The following is a 13346-nucleotide window of genomic DNA, read 5'->3' as shown; positions in this document are numbered from 1 at the left end:
AGGAACTTCTGGTGAAGAAAAGCAGCACACAAACTTTGAAGTAACTTTAAACTTCCCAATCTAGGAATGTGAAACCGACCCAGGTACTCTTAAACATAAATCAAGGTATGTTGAAGGCAGTGGAGCAGCTGCAGTGATTTCTGTGGTATCCAGTCTGTGTTCTGGAAAAATATATATACACATACATGTATATACATATACACACAATTTTATGAAGTTTCATTTTAGTAATTTCTATTTGCTTCATCTCAGCCCCAAAGTAGTACTGGATATGTCTCTCTCTTGTTGCAATCTATTTTCTTTTGTTACGCTTCTCCAATTATTGCCTTGCAGTATGAACGCTAAGTAAAATTATGACAAGACTCAACTGAGTTGTAGACCTGTATAATTAGGTATCTGCTATCCTTACTAGAAATATTAAAAAGCACAGTGTATTGCTCTTCCACTCTGAGCCTTACACATTTAGATTTTAATTCTTCTAAGGACACCTGTCATTTCTCAGGTGAAAATGAGGATGCTCTACCTGATCAAAACAAGACCTTTTGTTTCTATTAAAAGCACCTGCCTTATACATGGAAGGTTGAATTGTTTTCAGAATAGCTTCATTAACTTCTGAAAGCGTTACCAATGCAGGCCTCCCCAGAGCCAGGATGCTAATTAGAAGGAAAACTGGCCTTACAGTAGTTGAAGAATTCTGTCTTCTTTAAAAGAGCGAGAAGGCTCATTCAATCATTGACAGTGTGTTTCTGCCAGAAGGCAGAAATAACTGCCAGTTATATAAACTCAGAGAATACCTGTGACAAATGAGTAATTCCCACAGTCAAATAACCTCTTCAGACAACCAACAACAGTAAGCCTTCTGATGATTAAGTAAACAGTGTTAAGATATCCATCAACTTCCATGCAGTCCAAGCAATGTCCTTTATGGCCAACTTCATCTGTCAGCTCCAATATTCTTAACTCAGTGAGTTAAGCATGTTTGGAGGGTGCTTTGATTGCTTCCTTAGGCACCTAGAGTAGCAGCAACACATCTGGCTGTCACATACATGCTGATTTTATATTAGAGCTCTCGTAAGTCTGACCAAAAAAAAATCTACACATTCCTAAAGAATAAGTGTAGATCTACAATGTAAACAAACTGAAATAGATAAATGATAACAACATACATCTATTACAAGTGAATGCATTATATAAATATTTGTTATAATAATTCTAAATTTTGTATCAATGGTCAGGCCTCTACAATCTGGATAAACATGCCTGAATTAAAAATAGAGAGTGTACAGAAATAAATTATCCCAAATTTACTTAAAAGTCACTACCAAATGAGTCAAATAGGAATACTTGTAGAACAAAAACAAATGACCATAATTATCAGTCAGATCTAGAATTTCTGTATTTCCCCCTCTCCTACTGAGGGCCATACTTTTAAATATTTTCTAGATAATTTTTCTGGAAAGAAGAAAGTGCGTTTTAGCTGCTGCTGTTCAGTTAAGAGAGGGTAAAACAAAACCCAGATCCTATTTAATAACACAGCCTTGTCTGCTTTTGGTCATCCGAACAACTAGCCAGCATGATATAAGTCTTTTTTTGGAAGTTTTACAAAATTGACAGAACAAAGTCCACTTCCACGTCCTTGTTTGACAAAAAAAGCACAATGAAAGTTTATGTATCTTATTTTTGAATATGAACAGGAACTGTAATCCAGACAAGCATACAAACATGAACTCATCTAGTGGCAACAAATGGTGTGTATCTCAGAAGCATACTGTTAATAAACTAAAAGGTTCCCTTGGCAGGGCTGAGATGCAACAGTGAGCAGCATCCAGCTCTCTGTAGCCAAGACTGTCAATGCTGAAGGAAGTTTCTGTGTTCTTGCTGGCATTTGAGAAGTTGTGAACTATGATCTGGGCTTGCTACGTTGGCAAAAGAATAGGAAAGGTCACCCCATCTCAACAGTGAAACTGTCAGTAACAAAAGGATAATTCTTTTCAGTCTCACCAGCAGTTACAGAGAAGTTGATGCTAAGGTCAAACAACAAGGCAAGACCAATACTAGCACCAATGAACCTGTCAACATTACACACCTTTTCTTTCCTGGAGAAGTATTTTAACACTTCAGTATTTTGTGATTCAGATGGCATCTTGACACAGTTGGGCTTTTTCATTGATTCTTAGGTGAAACTAAAGCTGTTAGACATACTAGAGGCCAAGCTGACAATGTGGACTCAGAAAAAGGACAGTCCTTCAAAGTCTGAAGGTGACATTAAAGAAACCCGGCAACAGATTCAAAAAAGCCCAACCAATTCAATTGGTATTATACACTCTGTGCGTGTATTTGCTTCTCTGAACTTGGCAACCACAGAGGTGCTGGCATTGCTACTTACTCTAAGATTGCAGTCAGTATCAGATTGTGTGCCGAGGAAGAGAATAAGCTTTTACTATCATGGATGGTATCAGAATTCAGTTTCTGCAGTACATTAAAAAAAAAAAAAAAAAAGACCAGATCAAGCAAAGTTTCCAATGAAATCAACACGTACTTAAGTCAGTTAAAAGAATTTTATTTACAGATAGTGAAAATAATTTTAAATACCACTTCTCCAATGCACAAGATCACAGCACTATAATCAAAAATTATGCTGGCATGGTGCCCTTTGTCTATGTTGATAATATTTCCAAGTGTGCTGCCTCATTGTTTCTATGCCAGGTGATATTAAAGTAACTCCAACGAAAAGAAATGACTCAGAATTTCTCCAGAACCAGGCTTGATGCCAATGGCTTTTTGAAACTCTTTTCTCACCTTCTTCCACTCAGCATAACCAAAGGCAAAATAGATGCAGCCAAGATAAGTAATCATCATTAGGAGGTACTCTATTTTCTTACCTTCTCTCAGATTAAGATGAAAAAGATGCAACTTCTCGAGAAAAGCTTTATGGCAAATTCAGCATTATCTCTACTATGGCAATTACTGTGCTGTAGTATAGGAGAGTAACACTTTCATCAATTAGCTCATTGAAAGTAAGGACTAGTTTCCAGTCCTTTTTGTACAGGATAATCGGTGACAAGTTTGAGAGGTAGTATTCAGCTGCATATTACTGGGTGGTCAGCAATAAGACTCTCAAAACTAGTGATGGATTTAAGGGAGTTTTTCTAGGGAACGATGCCACTGCTATGTGGACATCAGTGGAGTGTTTCTTATGTAAACCCTTAAAAATCACTGTGTGATTAGTAGAGGCTTGATAAAGGGGACAACTGCATATTCAAAGAATCTATACCCATAATTTGAGCTTACACCTCTTGTTCTTTCTAGTGTTAGCTAGTCTAATACAACGGCTAAGAAAGCTCACCCTCCTTTGAATTTTTTTGAATTTACTCATCCAAGAGAACAAGTGATATTTTTTCTTTTCTACCCATCACTGCAGGAACAAAGCAGTTTTTCTGAGCTGATTCCCCTGGCTGCTGGAGTCCTGGTAGGGACAGATACTGCAGTTAAGAATGGAGAGTTTATTTCTTCCATGGGAGACAAAAAGAAAACAAGAGTTTTGATTGGGAGTTGGGATACAAGATGAAAAATAGGATTGCATGGATGAAAAAATCTGGCATAGGTAAGGGAGGTGAAGATACTGAAGAGTGCCAAGAAGTCTACAACTGACCTTTTTGCACATCAAATAAAGTACAGGTCTGGCAGAAATCACTGTATTGTGTGATTAGGAATTGTAATCTGGAAAAAAAAAAAAAAAGAAAAGGGAGGGGGATTGAATTCAGGTTGCATAATTTAGTTCTCATTTCCTAATCTTTGAGTACCTTGCAACCATAGCAGTATTCTATTAATGTAGTTTGTAAGGCTGGATATTACAGAAGAATGGACACTATAGAGTTTTAACAAAGTCTTTATGTCTTCAAACTTGTAGTAACTGCATCACTCAAATGCCTATATGAACAAGAAACTTTTTTTCACCTCCTACTTTCTAGTGATAAGATTTGTAGAAAAAAATAGGCACAAATAAGAGTTAGATGCCTAGATAGATGTCTTTTATACTACTGAAGGTCTCCACTCAAAGTGCTATGACACCCTCAAAGCATTTGTACTTGTAGGCTACAGTTAGAACAGGTTTCTGCCGTCAGATGTTGGGTTTTCTCCTGAAATAACTCACAATTTGTGTTCTCCCCTTCTAAGTACTTTTGAATAAGAAACTGGGGTTCTAATGAATTGTGTTTTTGAAGAATTATGTCTGACCACATCAGTGTAGTAAGGCATGAATGATCCAACAGTATATACATGGTGAAGGCTAGATACAAGTGACACTCGCATGACAGATTGGGTGCTATATGATATAGCTGCCATGGGTTCACTCCCACCTCTCTGTTCCTTTGCCTCCATAGATTGTTTTATATACTAGCAATCAGGTGCACACAACACCTATTTTGCCTCCGTAGATTGATTTTTATATGCTAGTAATAAAGTGCACACAATTCTTTTAATACTCTTACCCACTACTGTTGAGTTCCTACTGTAATAACATTTGTTTTATTGACACTCAGAGCAGATTTGGACTCAGAACAAAGAAAGTTGTGGCCTGCCCTTCCTGCAGTAACTAGTAGTAGGATGTCTTTACAACTATAGGTGACAAAACGTCAAATCCAGCAGAAGTGCAAGCAGAGCATACTGTCTTAAGACATTAGAAGAATGATTTGAAAGAGGAATTATATCAGCTAAATTAATATCACATTCCAGGGGATTTTGTAGACCTATGCTCTTTCTGCTAAAAAAAAGTGGTAGCCTTTAGGGAAATACTAATTTTCAGATTCCTTTGCTGCAAAGAGCAGCCTCAGCAGACAGAGGTGCCTGAAGCCAGTTGTCACAAAATGTTTGGATTGGCCAGAGAGCTTGAGACTTCAGAAATATGGGTGACATGCCTCAGATGCACAGTACAAGGGAGTTTCAGTATGATTTACATCTCTGATATAACTGATGCTCAATATGTTACTCTGAAAACATCCTTTAAAGAAAATTTCAATAGACCCTATCTCCAGACTGACTGGTAACTGCTATTCTGTGCCAAGCTTGCTAAGAGGGTACTCTCTGTCCTGGCATCTTAACATATATTGGACTGAATAATATCCTTTGAATGACAGGATTACACAACAAGGTCAGTAGCTCCACAGCTCCATATTTGCCAATTAGTTTTGATGTAAGCATATAGATATGTTCTGTCTTTTCTTTTGATACCCTCTTCTTCCCTTACTTCCATAAACAAAAGTTTAAAACTCAGAAGAGAATGTTTGCTGACCCTGGGGCATCTGCCTTTCTCTGGAGACAGAAGATGGTTATCTCAAGACAACATTTCAACTTCTTCCCCCTTATCAGGCTGCTAACTCTACAAATCTGAAAGCAACGTGCATGCTTCCATTGGGAGCACATCATTTCATCAGAAACAGAAAGATATGGACTAATTTTGTAAAAGATGAAGTGGGAAGAATAGATTCAGTAGGACAACTAGTTAATTAAATTACTAAGAAATACAACACTAAAAATACCGTCTCCACCAGTTTAAAATCACACCTGCTATCTGAACAGGAGAAAGGAAACAAATCTCCTTCAGCATTTAAAACTTCATCCATCTCCTGAGTACTGAGCACCAAATCTTCACCTGGCAGATGTCAGCAGGCAGTACTGGAACCTTGCAATATTCCTGAAGGATCCATTCTTCAGCAACAGACTGCCACAGCTTGAGCATCAAAGCCCCAGATGACTGTCAGCATTACTCGAGGGCAGACAAAATTGCTTGGGCGCTTTGCACAATGTTGTCAGCCTGCCTGGGTCATCAAGCAGCCCAACCCTTCTGCAGACGGGTAGAGTACAATTAATTCCTTAGCCTCTTCCTGTTGTTCCTGTGCTTGTTACCAGCTCTGCCTCAAGTACTCTCTCAAGCCTGTTACTCTCCTGAGATGTGTATTAGACCCTGATGAACCATATCGGCAGTACATTGGCTATTTAAAACTTTAGGGAAAGACAGTGTCAAAGCAGACCAAACACAAATAACAGTACTGAGTGGACTTGGAGGGAGCAGTGAGCAAAGAGAAATGAACCCAAGAGAATTACATTATGTAACTATTATATGGTTAGGTGAAATAAATACAGCAGTACACCAGGCTGGAATGCAAGTGGTGGAAACGTGGGCACAAATGTCTTTTTGGCTGTTTAAGTTAAGGCTGTTAATGAGAAAAATTACATAGCTTCTAATTGGCATACATGTTGAAAACTATGCCCCATAGAAATGGAAAATAGACTCTTAACCTCCTGTGTGACATGAATCCAACTGAACAGGACTCACAGGGAGAGAAAATTACATGTGTTCTAGCAGCCACCGCAATTTATCTTGAATAGGTTCTTTATATTTACATGTTTTTGTGATGTCAAGCTGCAGGAGCTTAAGAATTTTCTAGAGCTTGTTGCAAGTGCCAGGACGCAGTGGAGGTCTGAGACTCTTTTCAGCAAGATCCAAGATCCCATCCCTAGCCTTGCTGAGTCACCACAGACTGTGGGTGCTGAGACCACGAGTCTAAAAAAGCCGTGCAGACACGCTAAACATTGCATGTTGTGAGTTCTCCAAGAGAAAACCAGGCTTTTATAGAAATATGAAAAACTTTGCAGAAGACCAGCCCCAAGAACAGACAAGGTAAGCTGTGATCTAGGACAGCAGAATAGCTGTAGTCCACAGGTTAGGTTGCTTTGTCCATGTCAGAGCTGAGGTGAACCAGGTACCCAGTACCTGGGTACCCAGGGTACCCAGTACCACAGCTGCCACCACCCAGAGAACAGACAGGATATCTTCTGCGATGTCCAGTGCAGGAACTGGGAGGCCTTTCCAACACTGCTGTGTCCTACAACATGCCACCCACATTCTTAGAGGTGCCGGAGCTGGAGACTTCTGATTTTCCATATGGTCTCCAACCTGTCCCCATCTAATCCATTTCCCTTGGTGGTAGTATCCCAGTCCTTAGTCCCACAGCGTTGAGGCAGAAAGGTTGCATTTCGCCCATGTTGTAAGATTGTTGATCTTCGCAAGAGTGGTGTTTGCATATATACATATATAGAAATCCCCTCTGATTCCGTGTATCTGTCCTGTTCATCTCTTTGGTAGGTTTCGTCAAACAAACAAAATTACCTTAAGAGATTTGGAATAGTGGAAGGTAACCCTATCTGGGACAATACAGGAACAAAACATGGGTGGAATTAAAATATGCATGCACCCTTTATCATAATTAGAGATTATTTGGCAGTATCACTACATCTGTGCACTTAAATGCCTTTTTAAACTACATATACACTAAGCTCTTCCATCAAGAAATACTACCTAAAGTAGTTGCTCTTAGGTACTTCTGGCCAAGAGATAAGTGATCTCATACAACTCTATTCATATTCCATACAACTAAACTCACCACCATTCTAATAAGCAACGATCAAAGCAACTTTTTGCCCCTTGAGTAGACAGTTCCATAAATTCTATAAGCCTCTCATCACATACATAGAAAACATGGGTCTCATTGTGTTCCAAACCATGAGACTTGGTAAACGAGTGATGCACAACCCCTTTCCAGAACTCCAGGGCTTTCACGAAAAGTGTAGATGAGGTATCTCTCATCAGGCACCAGGTCCCTCTGCTAATTTTTTTTTTGGTAGGATGTTTCCTTACACTTACCAGACCCTTTATTTGAAGGGAGAATTAAAGGGTCTGAATTGATTAACACAGTCATTTCAAAGGGAATCAAAAGATGCTGTAGTCAAGAACCAGTTAGGTGGAATTTACTACTTTGCAAAAGCATTGTTCTGGGGAATGAGCTCTTAAGTAGTAATTCATATGCAATGCATACCTAGTTTTTCAGTTTGACGCATATTCTCCTCAGGGGGATGGGGATGGTGAGAAAAATCAATGTGAGTTCCATACTTCTGTAGTTATGAGAATCTTTTCTACATTTTTGAAGTGTTCTCTTCATGTTTCTGGATCCCCTTATTTAGTTAAAGCAGAAATTCACAGGTGCAAGTGGAAACATCTGGGCAGTGGGAGGGAGAGAAAGGTAGCCAACATAAAGAACAATTGTGTGGAGCGCAGGCAAGACACTGAAGTTCTTCACTGCCTTTTATCTTTAATGGCTTGTGTTGGTGTGATTTGCAGTCTGAAAGCGTTAACTGCCTGTTAATGCAGGTTCTCCTACAGAAGAACCTGCATTAAGTGCTTAAGTGCTCATACAGTTTTAGGCAATGAACATTAGCAACCTTTTTTTACACTGCCACTCTCCAAAAAGCAGAGAGAACGCCCATAAGAGCATCTTTTTCTTTAGCAAAAGGACATAACCTGATTAGAATACTATATAATCTCCACGCACATTTGGCATCTTTTACAGGGCAAAACTAGAATCTACAAATTCAACACCTAAGATGGTGGTGGCAACTGCATGGTGAAAAGCAAGAAATTGTGGTCTGATGACTTTTTCATGAATTCTTCAGAACTAAATGGCAATGCTAACTGAGAAAGAGCACACAGGAAAGGAAGAAGGATGGCTGCCAAATATGAGAACATTGTTCCTTCCCTTACAGTTATGACACAAAGCCAACATTGCAGCCATAAGCAGGACAGGTTGGTGGAAGAAGAGGAACACCAACAGATACTCCCAACCTCCTTCAGAAACCAGGTGCTTGAGCAAAAAGATAGCCTTCAAATGTAAGTCTCCAAAAGAAAATAAGGCACTACTGAAGAAGTGGTAAGGATCAGGAAGAGCCAGGCTGCTTCATGATGGAGAATGAGTGAGGAATAAAGATTTGTCCACACAGACAGGGCATTGACCCAAGTGCAGTCCTGCAGTACCTTGCATGGTGAGCAGGGCAGGGTCAGTAATAGCAACAGAGATCCAGTGAGGTAAGGCAAGGTGATGAATCAGCTCCCAGGTCCATCTAGGCAGTCCAGTCAGGAGTAGAGGGTGTTGCAGCTGGAGATGAAGCTGTGACATAGATCAGAGTTCCAAGCAAAAAAACATAAGTGGGCACAGATACACCTATCCCATAAGTCAAAACAGAAGTAGCTTCCCAGACCTGAGCTTAAATAGAGCTGGGTCTTAGGGAGACAGTGGGTAGGGTCTCATGTGAGGCTGGTTTGGGCAATTATGACCCGTTAATGTTCCCAGGGCCCTGAGGAGGAAAAGGAAAATGGCTCTTCCATTTGTTTCTGTGGTGTTATATGTCTCTCTTCTTGCTAGGAAGTAGTAATATGAAGCGTGTGTTTATGGTTCATCAGAACAGCAATAACCACTGTCTCAGCTGCAGTCTTTTCCAAAGAGGATAGAGAGATGTCTGTAGATAATACAAATATTAAAATACAAAACCAAAATAAACCACCAAAACACTACCACAAAGTCAGTAAAGACTATAAGACCAAGAGCAGAGGAAAGAATTAGACTTACAAATGGGGTGAAGGAGAGGTGAATTTCTGGTGGGGAGGAAGATAGACTTCCAGAGAAAGAATTAAGAACGTGAGGTGAAAAAAGCAGGGAGAAGGGTGTGGTAAGGAGAAGAGATTGCAGCATGGTGAGAAACAAGGTGGAAGTGGACAATAGAGCCAGAGACCTCTGGAAAAAAAAAATAAAATAAATAAAAAAAAAAAAAAGAGGAAGGAGAGACTTTACTGTTTCGGAGAACTGAAGGAAGTAATTATTTTTTTATATTTATTTTTTATTTTTTTTATTTTTTTAACGAAAGCTGGGAGAAGATGACAGAGATAAAACAGGGAAGACTAAATTCATCTCCTGAATTACAGCCCATGGACCATCCAGTGCACTGAATGGCTAGATCAACAAATCTTATCCAATTTGTGAAACATTTAAAATATCTTTAAATTCATAACCTCTTCCTTGGAAATGCAGTACACTTTCTATACCACTAAAGAAGTGCCTCACAACTAGAAACAGTAATTAACTATTGAGCACAACTGTCCCACCAGTAACAAATTTGAATAAAGAGACTAGAAAATGTGATGACAGGCAGTGGAACATTAACGAGTAAAATAATGACAATTGTATAGACATTAAATGGAAATGACAAAACAACTATGTGCATAGTAAAACAAAAGCTAAGATAAAATGGCTGAGCCTGTCCATGATCAGATCATAAAGAGGGGAGGACATTTTATGAGCATCCACTCTGAGTACAAATAAACTCAGAAGCGAAAGGAGAAATGATATGCTTGATTTATAAATACAACGTAGAGAACAATCCCTAATTTGTAAGAATTCTTTACAGCCTGCAAGGAGTCATGTCCACTTTTACTATCCAATATGGATCATGCTGCAAAGCATGAAGAAAATTCATTTAATTAAATGTCAGCATCTCAGGTCCATTAACATCCAAACAGATTGTTCCAAGATTTTAAAAGTGTTAGTACATGTTATATCTAGCAGAAGTCTTTAGAGATGTCTGTTTATCTTGGTTTCCTGTTAATTTGGCAAAGACTGAAGCTCTAGGCTTCATCACAGGCCAAGACCATGTCAAACAGGATAAACTTCTGATGACTGAGAGTAATAATGTCTAATTATGGGAAATATTCTTGCCATATGGGCACTCCCAATTCTTCACACAATAGATATCAAAAATGTTCTCAATGGCTTTTGGCCCTCCTTGTAAACTGATGAAGCCCCCACCAAAATACAAATTAAAATGCTGCCTTCATCACAGCATTAGGGTCTCATCTCTCTTGCTCTCACCTTTATTAACAAAAAGATTATTCCAAACAAAATAACAAAACAAAGCAGAGTAACTCAGGGCAAGAACTTAGGCTCAGCTGTTTCTGGCTTTCCTTCTTTCTGGACTTCTTCTCATATATTCGAAGTCCACATCTGCCTCCAACAGGCAGCAGGAGATCCTGGCAGGTTCCAAGGTCTGCTATGAGTCTGGGGCAGTCCAATTTGAAGATCAGTTGAAGATTTTTGTATTATGAGAATTTCAGAGCCCCTTTCTGCAGAATGCAGTGCAGATGAAATACTTAAATTAGTAAAATAATAATGCAGAGGTTGCAATGCAAAATTAGACTAGATTAAATCCCAGAACTATTTTAAGAGAAATATGTCACATTGAGGTTGGAGCCCTCAGAGGGAGAAAGGTAGAAGTGGAACTCTGTGACTAAAAGGATGCTTGGAAAATGACAACTTATTCCTTGGAGAATGCAAAATAACCCAGCTGGTAGTGAGGGGTGATGCTGCTGCTGCAACTTCTGTACTGAGGTGGGAGGGAGAACAGATGAAACAAAGGGAACATGTTCCAGTGTAATAGCCAGCTAGAGGAGTAAAGCTTCAGGAAATAAAAGCATAAGAAAATAATGTGGTGGTCCAGCATATTGGAAGCTGGAGCTTAATGTAGAACTCCACTGTCTTCCCAAAGGCAATTTTATCTTAATGAGAATTTTATTTTTGCCCATCTCCATGACACAAGAGGAGACTGGCTCTGATATCTCACTGAGGTAAAGTGAGGCAACCAGGCAACCCCACAGAATGACAGAGAAGAAAGATTTCTGGTGCTGGTGACAGGGTTTCCACAGAGGATGCAGAATGGAAAGAAAATAAACTGGTTTGAGGACACTGTATGTGATCATTTAAGCTTGAAGCTAGCACTGATGTAAATCTTGCACTGAGAAGGAAGGATGACAGGGTTGCTGCAGGACTAGGAGCCAGCAATGGTCCACCCTATGAAAACAGTTTTTCATTTGCACATTAACTTCACTGTATTTCAGTCCTGTTGATGTCACCTCTGAATTTAAATCCTTATGCCTCTAGCAACTGCCTATGCACAATATGTATTGCAGTAGAGGAAAAACACACTGGAGAATGCTTTCTTGTGAGATTAAGCTAACCAAGATGCTCATCTGGTGGCAGCCAGCATCATTAACAATAAAATATTCAAACCATTACATCTCCTTCATCTCAGGACCAGCTCCAGCACTTGGTCAACCTCTGCCTTGCAGAAGAGCTGACAGACCAGTTTTAATGCATACAGATCTCCTAGTCCAGACTGCATCTTTCCCAAAAGAAGTGAAACTGAACTTAAAAAACAAACCAACATAGCCCAGACTCCGTAGTTTTCAGAAGAGCTTCTCAACCAGTGTTTTAATAGACTTACTGGCATCCTCTCCACTTATGACTCTTCACCTGAAAACCAGCTTCACAGGGACACTATAGTCACAGAAAAACATCAAGCCCTGACCCCACTTTCTGGCAAACACAACCCGTGGGACAGCTGAGAACACATTTTGTTGGGGTAGAAGCAACAATACAGAAACTATTCATTTCCTTAGTAACTACGACAACCTTGTCTTTAATTAGCGCATCATGGTTTCAACTTTGCTAATAAAACCTGCCTACACTGCATGCTCACCATGGGTTAGGTAATGTAGCATTTGCTGACATACGGCAGCCTACCACGCTCCTGCATCCTGACGTTCTCCACTAGCACTCCGTTCACAGGTCCCACATCTGCAGGCTTGCTGTGGGTGGTGGTAATGAATGATACATCCCTGCGGGTTTCTCACCCCGGACTCATGATCCCACATCCCACCACACATTTCTCTGGGCTGGCAGGCACAGGGTGTTGTAGGACGACTCACGTGTGCTCTCTTGGGATTTGAGAGGTTATTGTCTATGCCAAAGGAATTCATTTACTGATGTAAATGTTCAGGAGGATATAGTAGAGGTATAAAAGTAGAGGATATAGTAGAGGTATAAAAGGGCTCCCTCACTGCATAAGCAGTTGCTGTTAGCATGTCATCTCTTATTGCCACTCTGTGCCACCTTTTTCTGGAGGTTCTTCCCCAAAAGCATCACTGATGACTAATGGACTTAAGTAGGAAATCACCCAGATTCAGAGACACCAGCAATTACAGAGTACAGGCTTCTAGAGCACACATCATACGGGCTTGTAGTGTGATTGCACATTTTGTCTAACCCATTCTTACAGGGGAAAGCAATAGTTAAATAAAAATATGATAAAAGAAAATTAAATGTCTGGATAAAAACAAGTTTTCAGACAAAACTGGAGGTTTACTAAACAATTGTCATAGTTCTAACTGTAGCTCATACAGACCTGGTGAAACTTCTATCAGCATGATAGTGCTAAGTTTAGATCAGACTGTAGAATTGGTCTGAGATACCGCATGATCAAATATTCTGGGCTAAGTTCTGCACTGCCATGAGTAATGGAGAGGTAGAATCCAAAGGTAGCATGAGCATGCCTGTATGAAATGCTAGCACTCCAGTGGAATAAATGAAGTTCTGAGACAATAGGTCTTACCTCATAGGGGAGCATTA

General features: G+C 39.7%; 1 long non-coding RNA gene across 1 annotated transcript; it reads right to left on the bottom strand.

Moving 5' to 3' along the window:
- Positions 1-368: 368 nt before the first annotated feature.
- On the bottom strand, positions 369-9102 carry LOC106015664 (uncharacterized). Its single transcript, XR_001187847.5, has 3 exons — positions 8867-9102; positions 2387-2469; positions 369-1011 (listed from the first exon to the last, which is right to left on the bottom strand). It is a non-coding gene; the product is annotated as an uncharacterized lncRNA (long non-coding RNA).
- Positions 9103-13346: the final 4244 nt, after the last annotated feature.

The sequence above is a fragment of the Anas platyrhynchos genome, chromosome 1, assembly GCF_047663525.1.
Source record: "Anas platyrhynchos isolate ZD024472 breed Pekin duck chromosome 1, IASCAAS_PekinDuck_T2T, whole genome shotgun sequence".
NCBI lineage: Eukaryota > Metazoa > Chordata > Aves > Anseriformes > Anatidae > Anas > Anas platyrhynchos.
The sequence above is the reverse complement of the archived record's forward strand: the minus strand, read 5'-3'. Positions and strand labels throughout refer to the sequence as shown.